The sequence below is a fragment of the Polistes dominula genome, unplaced genomic scaffold (genome assembly GCF_049000335.1).
Source record: "Polistes dominula isolate Pdom_NZ unplaced genomic scaffold, Pdom_raw_medaka contig_73, whole genome shotgun sequence".
In the NCBI taxonomy this organism is placed as follows: domain Eukaryota; kingdom Metazoa; phylum Arthropoda; class Insecta; order Hymenoptera; family Vespidae; genus Polistes; species Polistes dominula.
Window position 1 is genome coordinate 1247122 of NW_028300951.1, and position 13185 is coordinate 1260306.

The following is a 13185-nucleotide window of genomic DNA, read 5'->3' on the forward strand; positions in this document are numbered from 1 at the left end:
TATAAGAAATTTCTCGTTGAACAGTTGTGTTTAGGTGCACTTACACACACACATATATATATATAGGTTTTGTGAACTCAATAAAAATCATCACGTATGACCTTACACACAACTTCGATATACAACTAAGCAAACAACGAGTACAACGTTTATTACTTAGCTTGGGTTGAGTTTGATGTTGAAGTTTTGTATATTAACTTCCATCGTCGTCATCTTTACCATTACCAACTGTTGTGACGATGATAATGACGGATCTTGCGTAATAATCAAATACTTTTTTTTTTTTTTTTTTAACCAATCGTATACAATCGTTACATTTGTATAAATATAAGTATATATATATATCGTTCGATTTCTTAGTAATTATTATTGATCGATAAAGTTATCTCATCAAAAATTTAGTAAAAAAAAAAACAGCAACCACTGTTTATATATATATATACTTAGCTATATATAAATTGTAATAAAATTATTGAATATTTTTTAATTATTTAATATTATTTTTAAATATTAAATAATTATTTAATTATTTATAACAAATTATAAAACGGTATAATATATATATATATATATATATATCTAATAAAATTATTTTTAATATTTTATTATATTTTAATATTATATTTTAATATTTTAGTATTTGTTAATATTAAATAATTATTTAGTTATTTAATAAAAACAATAAAACCATATAATATATATATATATATATATATTTTAAACACAGTAAGCATATTCGAGATACTTTTAAACTTCTACAATCATACACTTTATATCACTACTACTGTCTGCATTTATGCGAATATATATATATATATATACATATGTATGTGTATATGTATGTGTATTCATTGCTACAGTTTACGACCCGTCTCGTAATAAAGATTTACGTGTTTCAAAGTTAATAATCTCTTTATTGATATAATACGTTTAAACCGGTAACTATGAACAAAATCATCTTTCGACATATATCATTTAATTAACTTCCACATCCACCCACCCACCCACACACACATACATACATACATACATACATTTTCACACCTTTCAAAATTACATTCTTTCCCTATACTTCTCTAAAAAAAAAAAAAAAAGAAAAAAATATTTAATATGTATTCCAAAAAATGAGATATTACTACAAATAATATTAATTACATTGATTAATCGTCAACTTCGTTATAATCGTCATAGTCGTCCGTCATAGTGTAGTCTCCTTTGTATTATTAATAATAATAATAATAGATAATCAAACATGGCGTTAAATGAGTTGGAAAATCATCGACCTTGTCCGATGTTATCGTAATACCCGTGCGCCATCATTTTTTTTCTACTTCTTCTTCTTCTTACGACACATGCATACACACACACACACATAACACATAACGTAAAAACACGGGAACATGCACATGTATGATGACACACACACAACATACATGCACGTGAAGGTAGAAAATGCATATACGGTGTCGGTGTCCTTTATTCCGGTAACAGTTGACCTAGCATTGTTATCACATCGAGCACCTCTTCCTTCCTCCATCCCTCCCCACCCCCACCCCTCCCCACCTCCTTCTTCCCCTGCCCCTGTCTCTGCCCCCTTCTCTCATAAAAGCTTTTTCACACGTAGGAAGAAATCTCGTAAAGGTCGTTTATTTTATTTAGTCACTTTATCATTCTTATTCATTCTATCTTGTATTATTATACGTGTTCTTTCTCTCTCTCACTCTCACTCTCTTTCTTTTTTATTAAAAGAAAGATAAAAGATGATAAAGATCGATTAGATGATATCAGAGTTCGTTGATTATCTGAAGAACTACGTTTAATAACAGCTTGACCGATAACATAATGCACTTATGTGTATTTTTATCTTCACACATATGCACACACACACACACACATATATATATATATATATACGTTTACTCGTGTCGTGTTTATTCGACAGTTGGTAGTATATAAATGGTATCAAGTATAATAGTAAGGATAGTCTCAAATTTCGAGGTTAAGTTCCAAGAATATAAAAAGAAAAAAAACTTATAATGACTACGTCAGTCAAGTGTGGACACATTTGACGTGTCCATTTGTTTCATTATCAATTACTCCAAGTATGTGTGTTATTATTATAGATCATAAAAGAAAAAAATAATAATAATAATAATATTAGTGAGCAAGAGATAGGAAGAAAAAAAAAATAGAAAAGTAGAAGAAGAAGAAGAAGAAGCGAGGCCAATCGATGTCGTCCAGTATTCTCGATGAAATCAAATGAAATAAAGTCACAACCACAAAGGACAAGGTGGTGGTATAAACCGTATTATAACACACACACACACACATATATATATATATACATATACATATAACCTAGAATATCACGTGTATATATTGAAATACTATAGAGATAGGAATACATATGTAGTAATAGTGAATGTAAGTGAGTGAATGTGTGTGATATATATGAAAGGAAAGAAAAAGAAGAAGAGAGTAGGGTTGGTTGGGTGAGGTTTAGGGGTGTCGAATCCATCAGAGTCTCGACAGGGTGCTTAAAGGGAAATGAAAGATACGGTTGGGTTGGTAATTGTCACTTTTTGGGATTCGTTTTCTTCCTTTCATCCTAACCTTTCCTTCCTTCCTTCCTTCCTTCCTTTCCTTTCTTCTTTTTCCATTTGTGTTGTTTCTTTTCTTTTCTTTTCTTTATTTTCTATTTCAATCACTCAATAGAAAACTTCCGAGATTGATCATTTATCCTAAAGCTTTTACTTTTACCTGTATCTCAAACTCTTTCCCCCCTATCTCTTTGTGTCAGCGTTTGATTTCAGCTGGAAGGTATAGGTGTGTAGCTACAGCAACAGCAACAGCTACAGCGAGTTCCACGGAATGCAAAACTCGCTGAAGGTTTCTCTAAGGGAGCCCCGACGACGACGACGACGACGTAGACGACGAAGACGACGACGACGACGACTTCTACGAAACGTCCTTGCTCGATGGAACTACTTTTTCTTCTTCTTCTTCTTCTTCTTCTTGGTATTGCCCCTACCCCTTTCATCCCCTCTTCCACTTCTCTTCTTTCTCCTCCTCACCCTTTTTAACTTGTGAAAGTTTCTTTATGTTTTTTTTTTTTTCTTTATTCAACGCTAACAGCAGCACACTTTTTCTTTCTTCGTTTATATTGGCTTTTGTCTTTACCTCGTATTATTAATATTCTTTCTTTGATTTTCAAATAGATTTGAAGCAGCAGGTACGCCCTAAAAAAAAAAAAAAAAAAAAAAAAAAAAGAAGAAAATTTGTTCGTAAAAGCGCCATTTATGTAACTTTAAAAAGCTTCCTTTTAATTGGTGCTCCTTACTCCCCACCACTCGTCTACCAACAACCAATCAGTCGTTGATTATTATAATAAGCTTTACCTCATTGGTTAGATCTTTTCTAAAGTGTATTATTCGTCTCCGCCATTTTAAAAATATGGTTGCAAAATGAAAGACACACAAAGAAAAAAGAAGAAGAAGAAGAAGAAGCTGGGCTCTGACTTTGAATATCGACGATGGGTCGTCTTTGTTATTAAGCTAAAACGAAAGAAAGATATAAAAAAAAAAAAAAATAGGAGGGTGGGGTTGAGGGGAGAAGAAGGATAGAGTAGGATAGGGTAGGGTAGATTTATTACCACGTCGTGTCCCGGCATATAAGAGTCTCGTGACCGCAGTCTTTGCCGCAGCTTCTAAGAAAGGTCTTTTGGAAAAGACCTTCGCCGATATGCCTTTTGGAATTTCTCCAACGTTGCGTGGAGAGTAAGAAATTTCTTTTTTCTTTTTCTTTTTTTTTTACTCCCTTGCTTGGTCGATAAAAGCAACATCAATAGCAGCAGCAGCAGCAGCAGCAGCAGCAGTAGCAGTAGCAACAGCAGGAACAGGAACAGTTGTTGTGTAGTAGTTGTTGTAGTAGCTGTTGTAGCACCGAATGATGGTGTTTTGTGGTATATATATATAACATGGTTTAATATAAAAAACTAACTCTCTCTTTCTTTTATTCTTTACATCGTATTCCACGGAAAGTTTCATTCTCCTCTAATTAACCCGAATTAAACTTTGAACTCCCTCTTCCCCTAATAAAAGGAGAAGAAGAAGAAGAAGAAGAAGAAAGCCTTTAGCACGTTCGTTTCATGTTGTTGTTGTCTGCCGAAATATCTTTCTATTATATATTAAACACCGTGTATATTTCTTTGTCCATGTTCTTTTCTAATGCAACGTCGTGATGAGAATAATAACAAGTGAATGATAAAGAAATTCATCAAAAATAGTAGTCCTCTCTATGTTCTATTGGATAAAATCTTTCATTTATTTAGATAGGATCTTCTTCTTCTTTCTTGATATTCTAAAGAAAAACTTTGAATTGACTACTATCTTATCAATCTTTCTAAATCTTTTCTTGAAAAACTCGATTATATTACCCAGCTAGCTAGCTAGGTAGCTATCCTAGTAGCTCCCTGTATACCCCAACTCGTTTTGCCACAGCTCAGCAAAGCAAAGCAAAGCACAGCAGAGCAGAGCAGAGCATAGCAGGGCCAGTGCCCTGGTACGTGGGATATACCGGACGACCTTGGGCCTCACGGCCAATTTGCGAGGTCCGCTCCCTCCAGATGGGCCCTTACTGAGAGACTGAGCCCAGTTTTCTTATTAGTTGGGGGAAGGAGTTCAAGTCGTCCAATAGTTTATAAAACGCCGTATGTCGTTGTTTATAATAAAATCAAATCCAATAGGTGAGGGTAGGTGGGACAAGTAAAACACACCTATAATAAGATAATAAACTACTCAAACAAATTCTTTTGATTATATTATATTAAGGTTGGCAAGAATGTAATTTCAGCTTGCACCAATATTTCTTTCATTATTCTTTTGTTAATGTTACAATTTTGTTCTTTTGAGGTTTGCTAGTTGACACTTTTAGGTTGCTATAAAAACAACAACAATTGTTAGTTTAACACGTTGACGCCGGCGCGTACCACCGGTGGCCCGCATTAGACTGTCTCATCGGGCGGCGCGTACCACCGGTGGTCCACCTTGGTTCAGGTTTGAACAAACAAAATTCACGCGCCGCCAGATGAAGCACATCTTAGATTCGAGTGCTGGCCCACAGCGCAGACACTAAAAATCGGCGCCGGCGTCAACGTGTTAAAAACAATTGAGTTTTATTTCACACTAGATAACCAACATTACTTTCTTGTCAACCCAATAGTTAAGTAAAGTTGGATATTTAAAATAAGATGTAAACGCGTGACGTTTAAAAAAAAATTGATGATATTTGTCTCATGTTGAATCTCGTGTTGCATTTAGAAAACAGAAGAGTAAACATGATGCGTGTCACGTTGTGTGTTGACGACGTCGTTAAATCAAGAAAAAAAGAAGAAAAATATTATAGTCTCGGATAGTTGGAAACATATCTCTCTCTCTCTCTCTCTCTGTTGAGAGAGTGGAGAGAGGAGTAATGTTTCAGACATAACCTCTTCTTCTTCTTCTTCTTCTCCTCCTCCTCCTCACGCGCAAGCACACGTTCTTTCGACTTGATGCGGAAGCGAGACTTGCGTCGCGTGCACGCGCACATGTTCATGTTCATACCTCATGTTCATACCTCATGTTCATACTCATGCTTATGCTAGTCGTTTGGTTGAAGTTGCGTTGAGTATTTTACATAATGAAGAAAGGTGAATCGATTGAACGTTAATCACGTGTATATGAGTTTGTTGTGTGTGTGGGTTTGGTATTAATGACATTGATCCCCCATTAGGAGAAAATAATATGCTTGAAGTATATCAGTTAGTTAGTCAGTTAGTTAGTCAGTCAGTCAATCAGTCAGTATCACGTTTCTTTCTATTCAATTTGATTTTGATCTAATTTTTTGTGTGTACTATTATCTACTGTGACCCTGAAAAGCAAGAAATGGTAGGAGGAGGAAGAGGAGGAGGACTAGGAGTTGATAGAAATATAAGAGAAAGACTGTTGTTGGTCTTGATGATACTTTCGAACGATTATTAACTACCATTAATTTATTTCTCTTTCTTGTTGGTTTAAAGAAATCCAATGAAATCCTTGAATCCGACAAGGTAGTCTACTTGTTCGAAGTATCCCTCAAGGAACTTTAAAGTATCTCTTACGTTACACTTATTGTTGTCCCTCCTCCTCCTCCTCCCTCCCTCCCCCCAACTATTATACCTTTCGTTCTTCTTGTTTTGTGTTTGCATTGTACAATGTAGAAAGTATGAAAAGAGAAAATAAAATGAAGGAGAGAGAAATGACAAGTACGACTACGACTACGACGACAACGACAACTTCGACGTGTGTAAAACGTACGTAAAGCCCAAGCCGTGTAACGGCCTTGAAGAGAGTTAGCCTTTGTCTTATCACGCTCAACTCGCAACAAGCAAGCAAGCTTCAGCCTTGACTTCTCTTTAAGTTCTCTCATCATTCTTTGGTGTCGTTATTCTCTTCGTCTACTTTTACTATTATTACAATTATTACCAACACTACCATTAACTACTACTACTATTATTATTATTATTATTGTGCTAACTTTTATATTAAAATTGATTGTTGATTTAAGTTTACCTTGTGATCATTTAAAAATATGCTAGGTGTTTGTACTTCTATATATATTTTTTGTTTACTGAAATTTATTCGATAATGGCACATATTTTGTATATAAGTATGCACACACTTATGCAATTGTTTAAATCTTAAGATTATGTTAAATATTGTTTAGTTTAATTTAAATATTTTATTTGTTCTCTTGTTTTTATTTAATTTGCTAGTTATTAATATTATATTGGGATCTGTAGCACTTGAATACTCTATCTGGTGGCTACATTCAAAATTAGAGTAGATAGGTCGAATTGCTACGCCCCCACGTAAGATCTCTAGCATTTGAAATACGCTATCTGGTGGCTAAATTCAAAATTAGAGTAGATCAGTCGAATTTTGCTACGCCACGCCCCTGCCAGAGATCCCAATATAATTTTTTTTACTGAAATATATTCGATAATGTTGCATATAAGTGTGCAATCACTTATGCAATTATTCAAATCCTAAAATTAGGTTAATTATCGTTTACCTTAATTTAGATATTTTATTTGTTTTTATTTTTATTTAATTTGCAGGTTATCAATATGATATATATATAATATATAAAAATGTAGATTTCGTTTGTACCTAATCTCTAATCAAACTAACCTAAAAACACAACTTGCAACTTTACCCAATTATCTTGAAATTTTGATACAAGATTGCATTCACATACATCTTTTTATTACATTAATTTATTTATAAAATAATTAATTAATTAACTTAATAAAAAGAAAAAGAATACAGATAAATTCAGCACCATCTGTTGGTCATAAATTTCGTGTGAGTGAGCGAAAGATTTGAACATAACCTAACTTATCTATACAACAACGTCATATTTTGACTCACATTGATAAAGAAAAATGATTCATGGTGTATTTGTTTCATATTAAATTTCTAAAAAAAAAGAAAAAAGAAGAAACAAAGAAAAAGATAAGGGAAAAATATATTTCCAGACAATTTATGAGAAAAAGAAAGACACGAACGTGATATTCTTCTTCTTCTTCTTCTTTCTTCATAGATACCACCATCCTCCGACGTTACTTGAAACTCGTGGTTTCCACTTCGGTATTCCCTTGAATACTGAAAGAGGTGGGCACCACAGAGTAAAAGGAGGAGGAAGAGGAAGAGAAGGAGATGGAAGTGGAGGTGGAGGTAAAGCTGTAAAGCGAGATCATCGAGTGAAATTCTAAACCGGATGACACGCCTGCCGATAGTTCGAAAACTTCATCGGTGAATTAAACTGCGATTTGACTAGAGACACCTTCACATCATTCCCATCCCCCTTTTATCAAGTGTCTATCAATTTGTTACATTACACACACACACCCTCCCTTTTCACCCAATCCATGGATTCATTTTAAACCACCAATGTGGTTCATTTTCAATCAATGAGAGATTCATGATAGATCATTGCTAATTCCTTTTTTTCTATTGTCCATAATTCTCATACTTTTGTATTCCGCATTCCATGAGATAGACGACGATGGTTGATCCTCATGAATTTGAAAAAAAAAAAAAAACAAAATGGAAAGAATAGAAAAGAACAAAATGAACAAAAAATATTAAATTATTCAAATACAAGAAAATGAGGGTTGGTTGTACCAACCGTCGTCCATTGTAGTACATGTTCCCCAGTTTTACATTACACTAATACTTTTACTTTGAAATTTCTTTTAGAAACAAATCACAGATAAGAAATAAAATATGCACAAACCCAAAGGTATGATGATGATGATGATGATGATGATAAAGATAGTTGTAAAAATAGTATATCGTTGTTGGTGGTAGTGTAATCGAAGGGAAAGTAACGCGATTTTGTTCGAACTTTGCTTGGGGTAAAAAAAAAAAAAAAAAAGAAGAGACGGATAATTCCGTTCTTTTCATAAAGAATGTATCTGTTATACGTCTGAGGGAAAACGGGAATGGTGAACTCGAGTTATAGAACTGAGAATCTCTCTATCTCTCTCACTCACTCTAACAAGTATAGATGTATATATATATATACACGTACATACATTTACATATACATATATATATACGTAGGAGGAGTGTATCTATATGGGGGAAAGTTCTCGTCGTCGGGAATCTGAAATGACTATGTCCCACACCATTCGCGGAAATCTATTCTCGTGAGAGATCGAGAGAGAGAGAGAGAGAGAGAATTTCAATATTCTGTAGCACGAGACTCGTTTCCGGGAAAACTATCCAGGCAAAGGCACCAGGCAGGCAAGCAGGCACAAGCAGCAGCTACTAACAGGACGTTGAAGGAAAAAGAACGAATAAGATGAAGGAAAAAAAAAAGAAAAAGGTTTGATTGAGAAAGAAAGAGAAAGAAAGAAAAGGAATTTATTGAGCGAAAGTTTCAATGCATCTTAAGTCTATTCCAACTCATACTAACTTGTATTTATTATAATAATAATAATAATAATGTATCGTTTGTAATCTTAAATGTGTCATAGTTAAACTATTACATGGGTTATTTATTTTGTTTGAACAAAGTTAGCCAACGAGTTTAGTGTGTAATTGGCTTATAAAATAAGATTTTTTTGAACCCATGGGGTTTGGAAAACTTTCATTTTCTTATTGTGTTCGTGTTATTAATAGAAATAATGAATGATACATATACATATGTCGTTTAAATATACAATTAAATATGTATTTTAATTTATTTTAACACATTACATCCGCCATAATACGAAAATGCATTAAGAAAAACATTAAATTAACTGTGTAACCAAATTTATTAGGTTAGCAACTAAAGTCATTGCTTATTTTAAAAAGCCATCTATCGATAAAATCTGTAATCATTTAATTGCCAATTTAATAGAACTATTTTTGCAAAAATTGTTTTTTTTTTATTAAATAAAATAATAAGAATTGTAAATATTTTCATGAATCACGTAGTACAATCGATTCGATTTTAACAAATATGTCTCACTCTGAAGTTGCAGTTATTCCGAAAAAAAAAGAAAATAAACAATTTCAAAATGCGTCCCAAAAAAAGGTCATTAATAATGAGTTAATACAGTGTAACAAATGTTTATATAATTTAAACAAAACTTAAAGATACAGTAGAGTAAAAGATGCAATTTCGTTTCAATTGATATAAAAATGGAGGAGCCATATATAACCGACGCCATGTTTAATTGACATTACTATCAGAGAGTGTTACCATCCCCATCTCTAACCTTTTTATCTCGATATATACTTTTTGATACAATCATTTAGTTCAATATATATATAAAACTATAGTTTGGCAAAGAATATAACCTCAAAGTAGAATATCAAAGTTACAAAGAGGTTAGGAAGTTACAACGAATAGAAAGATAGTTAGCTAGCCAGCCAGCCAGCCAGCCAAACGAGTTAGGGGTAGGGTGGGGTAGGGAAGAGGGGGTAGAAAGTCGACGTAACCAACACATACACACACACTCACACACATATATACATACACATCAAAAGTATATCGTTTCTTTCTCAGGGCTGATTTGGCAACGAAACGAACCTATCATCGTGGTCGTCGCGTTTGGTCGCGAGAGTGCTCGCGTGTAATTATGTGGTTTCGTCTTAGTATGGGTGGTGATGGTGGTGGTGGTTTTCACCTAACTTCCTCGTTTTCACCGGTAAGAGAGAATATTCTCAAGGAGTGACAGAGAACCAAGAAACCGCGTTCGTGATCGTTCTACTTTCCCCTTTGGGCTCACTTCTTCGAGTTGTTCGACGAACTGTTAGTCAGAGCTGGAGGTTAAGTGGGGGGGTCATAGAAGGCCCACGCCTTCGTTAGAGAGTCCCCGGAAAGAGTAGGCCTTCTGATAGATAAAGAACTCTCCAAATTTAATCCCTATAGGATTTATTTGATTGTTTTATTTTTGTTTTTTTATTCTTTTGTTCAAAAATTATTTAAATATTTCATATTATATAATATGTTTCATTAATGACACGTATAATTGCATTTAAATAATTTATTTTTTATTTTAATATATCATATCTTTAAATATTTATTATTTATTTATTTATAATGTAATAAAAGAACATTGTTGAAATTTCGCAAACAACATTTTACCAATATTTAAAATACTACAAATAAATATTAAAAATAGTTAAACTAATACCAATACTAAAATACATTTTATATAATAATAATAATAATAATAATAATAATAATAATAATAATAATAATTAGTTTTCTATAATTTTATATACTATTGACAAATAAGAAATACTGAGAGGTCGCAATCGATACCACCATCACCACCACCACCACCACCACCCACGCACATATAAATCTCGAAATAGATACGATGGTTGGATTTAATCATCTATCGAAGTAAATTACAAACAAATATATATATATATATATATATATATATATATATATACATATATATCAAAGTGTAAGAGAGAAATTGGCGAATCGCCCTCAGATCGATTTCTTTTCTTGTCGAACGACAATCATCGTTCGTGTTCGTACATCCGTGACCAATCACACGCAAGGTGCTATCGCAATAGAACAGATAGAAATACATAGGGTTTGTCTTTACTCCCCTGACGAAAAAAAAAAAAAAAAGAAAAAAATGTTCGCCAATCTTGTCCTCTTGTTTCCTCCCTCTCTTCCTCTGTTTTGTTTTTCTTTTTCTTTCTCTTTTCTTTTCTTTTCTTTTCTTTCTTTTACCAGTCGTTACGGACTATCTAGCGCAAACCAATGTGGGAGTAGCAATGTGGAAGTGAAAGTTGGAAGCTTGTATTGTAGAAGGGAAGAGAGAGAGAGAGAGGGAAGGAGGGAGGGAAGGAGGTTGAATCAAGGGAGGGGAAGAGGAGGAAAGTCCTCCTTCGGAAAGTGTCGTGTTTTATATGTTCTTTGATACGGAACAAAACGAGGATAAGGATTAAAAGGAAAAAAGAAATAATTAAAGAAAAGATGAAGTAGAAATATTCAAACATTCCCTTTAGTTTCCTTTAGTTATTTTTATTTATTTTTTTTTTTCTTTTTTTTTATTATTAACAAACGAGAGTAAGTCAAGAAGAAAAGTGCTTTCTTTTTCATGCTATACATAAAAATAATCGTTCAAATGCACAGGATAGATAAAAAGATAGATAATAGATAAAAGAAATAAGAGTGTATGTATCTGTGTGAGAGTGAGAGAGATAGAGATAGAGATAGAGATATTGACAGAAACAGGAAGAAACGTTCCAGTTTTCATCGTATTCCCTTGTCCATTGGTTGAGATATAGTAACACGAAACATTTATCGACGAGAAAGGAAACGCGAAATCGCATTTGGTCGCGTTTCGTCGTCTTCCCCCCTCCCCTTTATCATCTCCTTCTCTTGCTCCTCTTGCTCCTCCCACTTCTTCGTTTCTTCTTCCCCTCGTTTTTTTATCTATATCGAAACAAGGGGGTATTTTATTTCATACGAATGCATATGCATATTTGATCACGTCGTACAATTGTATCTTTCAAAATATATCAATCATTGCAAATTGTTGTTGTTGTTGTTGTTGTATGTGTTAACGTTTTTATTATTTATACTTTAAATTCTGTTGATATTTAAAAAAAAAAACAAAAAAAATAAATAAATATTATATCATATTTCCTGTTCGGTGTTAATAATCGATCATTTGAAGAATATTAATGATCTTATCCAGTCGTGAAGTAAAAAAAAAAGAAATAAAATGAGAAAGAGAGAGAGAGAGAGTACATTAGTTGAATACAGAGGTGAAAGAGACGGGTTAAGAAAAGGGGGTAAGGGGAGATGGGGAAGGAACGATCGTGAAGGAAGAAGTAATAAAAACGGAAATGAAGAAAAGAAGAGAACCCAACAGGGGTCCGATGAACCTGCGAGGCTAATGTACTCTCTTGGACTCACCGTGGGCTCTTCGACGATGTTTTCCTTAGTAGTTCCGTACTTGTGCCACACGTGAGAGCTTGCCATATCGCGTGCCCTGCATACCCTTCTTCCTTTTCTCTCTCTCTCTCTCTCTCTTTCAATTCCTTTTTCTCTTTCACTCTCCCACTTGTATTCCCCTCTTTCTATCTGTTCTCCTCGTCTACAGAACAACAGCGCCACCACTACCACCCCCACTCCAACTGTTCTATCCCCACCACCACTTCTACATCTATCCCCACTCTTCCACTTGTCAGGAAACTCTCATGCGCGCGCACACCCATACTCATTTCTCTACATACGTACCCATCATGCATATACATAAGGTACGATAAGCTATCCATCCATCCATCCCTATTCCCTTAACTATACTTTTTACCATAACACAAGCCCACCATGAGGAGGAACCTTTTGCGCTACTGCTTTTGCTTTTGCTGTATGCTGTTTTTGCCTATAACGAGAGTAGTTGCTCATCCCCCTGTTTCTATCTGTCTATCCCTCTTTCTTCTCACTCTCTTCACTTATCCACCCCTATTCCTTTCTCTCTGACTGTTTCATGATCCCTCCCATCTATGTTACTCGTTGAAGTCTCGTTCTTGATCACAGATGATCGACGTCGGTTCATCGATGATGATAAATGGGATCTTCATTTGTAGATTATTTTACTTTAATCATGTCGATTCAATTCTTAGTATCATCAAC

General features: G+C 34.0%; 1 protein-coding gene and 1 long non-coding RNA gene across 8 annotated transcripts in view; one reads left to right on the top strand and one right to left on the bottom strand.

Annotated features, from left to right (window-relative positions):
* Positions 1 to 13185, top strand: part of rdx (BTB/POZ and MATH domain-containing protein rdx) — a 95767-nt gene that overhangs the window by 68446 nt on the left and 14136 nt on the right. The window lies entirely within an intron of this gene.
* Positions 11563 to 12805, bottom strand: LOC149032616 (uncharacterized). The gene is made up of 2 exons (XR_016176461.1): positions 12466 to 12805; positions 11563 to 11979 (listed from the first exon to the last, which is right to left on the bottom strand). It is a non-coding gene; the product is annotated as an uncharacterized LOC149032616 (long non-coding RNA).